Consider the following 5,798-nt stretch of genomic DNA (forward strand, 5'->3'; position numbering starts at 1 on the left):
GAGCTGTCAGCACAGATGCGGGGCTCGAACTCACAAACTGGGAGATCATGATCTGAGCCCAAGGCAGACGCTTAACCAACTGAGCAACCCAGGTGCCCCATCCACCTCCTACCTTTTAAATTGGCATCTCTGGGGCGCCTGGGTGGCGCAGTCGGTTAAGCGTCCGACTTCAGCCAGGTCACGATCTCGCGGTCCGTGAGTTCGAGCCCCGCGTCAGGCTCTGGGCTGATGGCTCAGAGCCTGGAGCCTGTCTCCGATTCTGTGTCTCCCTCTCTCTCTGCCCCTCCCTCGTTCATGCTGTGTCTGTCTCTGTCCCAAAAATAAATAAATGTTGAAAAAAAATTAAAAAAAAATAAATTGGCATCTCTGGAGGGGGGAGACCCAGAAACAGGCATTTTTTTCCCCAACGTTTATTTATTTTTGGGACAGAGAGAGACACAGCATGAACGGGGGACGGGCAGAGAGAGAGAGGGAGACACAGAATCGGAGACAGGCTCCAGGCTCTTAGCCATCAGCCCAGAGCCCGACGCGGGGCTCGAACTCACGGACCGCGAGATCGTGACCTGGCTGAAGTCGGACGCTTAACCGACTGCGCCACCCAGGCGCCCCAGAAACAGGCATTTTTTAATGAACAGCTTCGGCAAGTATAAGGCTCCCTGAAGTGTGGAAAGGAGTCGTCCACATGACTGTGAGATCTTCAAGGATGGGGACTGAGCTTTACTCATTTTTGTGTAGCCAAGATATGTCCCAGGACCTGGCAAACAGTAAGCACTTGATAATTGCTTGTTCAGTGAGTCAAGGCTGACTCCAAGGCAGTCATGAACCAGGGAGTGGTCTGGCCGCAGGGTGGGTGGAACTCCACCTGCAGTAACTATCCAGGGAAGTTCCTGGAAGCCCTATGGCTTCTTTATGAGAGGCTTTCAACTGATAATCCTACTTTTCATTGTATCAGTTAGGATTCTATATATTGCTATCTTGTGTCAAAATTTCATTTTTACAGGAGTCTGATGCTAAAAATAAATTAGTTTGAAAACTGCTGTAGCATAATAGTTTTTTTTTAATGTTTGTTTATTTTTGAGACAGAGACAGTGTGAGAGGGGGAGGGGCAGAGAGAGAGAGGGAGACACAGAATCTGAAGCAGGCTCCAGGCTCTGAGCTGTCATCACAGAGCCCAACGAGGGGCTCAAATTCACAAACCATGAGATCATGACCTGAGCTGAAGTCAGACGCTTAACAGACTGAACCACCCAGGTGCCCCAATAGTTTTTTAATTTAGAGGGAAAATCAATCTCCCAGCAGGTAAGACGTTTTGAAGAACTTCTGGAGCTATTTCTTTCCCATTTGCCTTGGATATTGCTTCAAAATCCCAGGATTATAACAAAGATTAGGCTCTGATAGGTTTTTAAGTTTTTATTTCAAGTCCAGTTAGTTAACATACAATGTTGTATTAGTTTCAGGCATACACTATAGTGGTTCCACAGTTCCATACATCACCCAGTACTCATTAGGCTCTGATACTTAACTGATCCTCAAATACAGTGATAGTAAAGACTGGATTTACAGAGACTTCACGTGGTCATGCTGTCCGAATAAGATGGCAAAAGGCCATTAGTATCTAGATCTTCAAAAATCCTACATTTAGAATATTACTGGAATCCAAAGACATGTTCTCTAACAAAATTCAAAGACAGTCTCAACACAGCCAAGATATTCTAGTGTATTACTAAAATAGAGTATATCTCTGTGACCTTTTACTTCCTATGGTATACGTTTCTATTCCTTTTTTACAATTTTTGTACAATTCTTTTTGTACAATTTCTTTTTTTTTAATTTTTAAACATTTTTATTCATATTTTGAGAGACAAAGCACAAGCAGGGAAGGGGCAGAGACACACACACACACACACACACACACACACAGAATCCAAAGCAGGTTCCAGGCTGTGAGCTGTCAGCACAGAACCTGATGTGCAGCTCGATCCCATGAACCACGAGATCATGACCTGAGCTAAAGTTGGCCACTTAACCAACTGAGCCACCCAGGCGCCCCTCAACTCCTACATACAATTTCTGAAGTAAGTCCCTCCAACACATAGCTTAAATTTTGTTCCTTATTTCTGCTTCTGAACACTTTATCCCATATAGCTCACATGGTTTTTCATTAGAAACCTAAGACACAATTTCCTTCCCAGCTTGCAAACTCCTTCTCATTTTGCCTGCTGGCATTGCAAAAGATGGCTTATGACTAGAGGGGCTGGAATCCAAAACAATTATCAGTTTTCTCACAAGAAGATATGACTGGGAACAATCTAGGAACTTTAGTTTTGCTACAGTATTGTGGCCAATACTTTTAGAAAAATATTTGATCATTATCAAGTAAAGTAGTGATGAGGAATATTCTAAATGTTCTGCTATTGTCATTCATGAAACTTGTGTCAATGTCATGATTCCTTCTATTATTCATTATTATGTAGGAGATGCTAATATTTTGTCACTAGGTTCCTTTAGCAAGTTTCTTGAAATGCACAAAGCGCAGTTGTCTTGGAGATTGATAGACCTCCCCTGCCACCTAGTGGGGAATATGCAGCACAGCTCTTGCATGAACTGTTGAGGTCCTACTCCCCAACACTTGTGAATAATTTTTTTAAAACAGTGTTTACCAAGCAATTTCTCTGCTAGGAAATCATCCTCTGAATAGATACTGGCATATGGATATGGATATGGATATAGATACATCAATAAGAATGTTCATTGTAGCATCTGAAATACAAATAACTTGGGAACAGTCTAACCCCTACTTAAAACCGGTTACACCTTTACCATGGATACAATGGAGCTAATTAAAGAATGGGGTGGAACTATATGTTATTAACATACAAAAATATATGTTAAAAAAGCAAGGTGAATAAGGTATAATTTTATTCACATAAAATATGTTTTATATGCTTGTAAATACATATAAAATACATAGACAGATACACACAGAAAAAAAGTTAGCTTTAAACAGTGAGAATAAGAGATTGAGAGACTTTTACCCTCAACCTTGTAACTTTATACTGATGGAAAAAAATTTGTCCTGAACTTTTTATAATTACAAGTTTTGTTTGTTCTTAATTATAAAACTAATATGTATTTATTGCAGAATATCTGGAAAATAGAAATAAGCATTATTTTTAAAAAATTACTTGTAACCTCAGCACACAGAGAAAAACCTCCTTTAACATTCTTTAAGTTTTCTTATATTTTATTTGAGAACTTTATGGTTCAAAAATGGGAAACAGTATGAAAAAGCACACACTAAGAAGTCTCAGGGGATGCCTGGCTGATTTAGTCGGTAGAGTGTCTGAGTCTTGACCTCAGGGTCATGATTTCAAGCCCCTTGTTGAGCATAGAGCCTACTTTAAAAAAACGTCTCAGAATATCCATGCCATCCTGCCATCTATAAGAGAGCACTTTAGTTTCTTAGATTTGTATTCTATCAACCAGCCCTCAGCCCTTGGCAATCACTAATCCACCTTTACATCTCTATGGATTTGCCATTTCAGACATTCTACCTAAATAGATTCATACAATCTGTGGTTTTTGTAACTGGATTTTTTTCACTAAACATAATGTTTTCAAGATTCATCCATGTTGAAGCGTGTATTAGTATTTTGTTCCTTTTTATGGCTGAATAATAATTGTAAGGATATGCCACAGCTGATTATCCATTCATCAGTTGATGGACATTTAGGTTGTTTTCACGTTTTGTCTCTTATAAATCATGCTACTGTGAACAATTGTGTATAAGTTTCTGTGTGGACATATGCTTTCATTTCTCTTGAGTATGTACCTAAGAGTGGACATGCTGGGTTATATCGTAATTAATTGCATGTTTAACCTTTTGAGGAAGTGCCAGGCAATTTCCAAAGCAGTTGCACCCTTTCCCTATCCCACCAGTATGAGGGTTCTAATTTCTCCAACCCCTCATCAACACTCACTGTCTCTTTATTCCAACCATCCTACATTGTGAATCGGAAATTCACTGCGGTTCTGATTTGTCTTTCCCTGATAGCTAATGATGAGCATCTTTTACTGTACTCTTTGGCCATTTGTATGTGTGCTTTGGAGGAAGGCCTATTTAATTCTTTTGCCCATCAAAAAGCTTTAATGAGATGTAATTCACATAACATACAATTAATCTATTTAAAATGTATAAGTTGGGATACCTTGGTGGCTCAGTCAGTTAAACATCCGACTCTTGACCTCAGCTCAGGTCTTGATCTCAGGATCATGGGTTCAAGCCCCACACTGGGGTCCACGCTGGGCATGGAGCTTACTGAAAATAAAGTAAAGTAAAGTAAAATTAAATTAAAAAGCATATAAATCAATGGTTTCAGTTTGTTTGCAGGGTGGTAGCCAACCATCACCATAACCAATTTTAGGACATTTTCATCACCCCAAAATGAAACACATACCCTTTAGCCATCGCCCCCTAATCTCTCTCCCTTCCCCCAGCAGCCTTAGGCAACCACTAATCTACTTCCATTTTTATAGATTTGCCTATTCTGAACATTTCATATACATTGGTTCATAACTATGTGGTCTTTTGTGTCTGGCTTCTTTCACTTAGTGTAATGTTTTCAAAGTTCATCCATGTTGGGGCATGTATCTGAATTTTGTTACTTTTTATGGCTGAATAGTATTCCATCATTTTGTTTGCCCATCCATCTATTGATGGACACTTGGTTTATTTCCACTTTTGGCTATTGTGATAATGCTGCAATAAACATTGCCGTACAGGTATGTTTACATTCCTGTTTCAATTCTTTCGGGTATATACCTCGGAAGGGAACTATGGCACTGTGTGGTAGTTCAGTGTTTAGCTTTTTGAGCAAATGCCAAACTTCTCCACAACAGCTGCACCAATTAACATTCCCACCAGCAATAAATGAGGGTTCTAATTTCTCCACATTCTCACTTAAAAAAATATTATAGCCATTTTAGTAGGAGTGAAATAATATTTCATTGTGCTTTTAATTTTTTTAAAGTTTATTCATTTGTTTTTGAGAGAGAGAGAGAGTGAAAGAGCGAGTGAGCAGGGGAGAGGCAGAGACAGAGGAAGAGAGAATTCTAAGCAGGCTTTATGCTGTCAACGAGCAACCCGACACGGATCTCAATGTCACTAACCATGAAATCATGACTTGAGCTGAAATCTAGATGCAGATGCTTAACCAACTGAGCCAAACAAACGCCTTCCATTGTGATTTTAATTTGCATTTTCCTAAGGACTAAGGATGTTGAGCATCTTTTCATGTGCTTATTGGCCATCTGTATATCTTCATTTGAGGAGTATCTATCCAAATCCTTTGGCATTTTAAAAAAATGTTTATTGGGGCGCCTGAGTGGCTCAGTTGGTTAAGCCCAACTTCAGCTCGGGTCATGATCCCATGGTCCATGAGTTCGAGTCCTACCTCGGGCTCTGTGCTGATCGCTCAGAGCCTGGAGCCTAGAGCCTGCTCCAGATTCTGTGTCTCCCTCTCTCTCTGCCCCTCCCCTGCTCGTGCTCTCTCTCTCTCTCTTTCTCTCAAAAATAAATAAAACATTAAAAAAATAAAATATTTATGTTTGAAAGAGAGCTAGAGAGAGACAGGCAGAGAGATCATGAGTTGGGGAGGGGCAGAGAGAGAAAGAATCCTAAATAGGCTCCATGCTGTCAATGTGCAGCTGGCCGTGAGGCCTTATGTCATGAACCGTGAGGTCATGACCTGAGCTGAAATCAAGAGTCAGAGCCTTAACCAACTGAGCCACCCAGGCGC

The sequence above is a fragment of the Felis catus genome, chromosome D3, assembly GCF_018350175.1.
Source record: "Felis catus isolate Fca126 chromosome D3, F.catus_Fca126_mat1.0, whole genome shotgun sequence".
NCBI lineage: Eukaryota > Metazoa > Chordata > Mammalia > Carnivora > Felidae > Felis > Felis catus.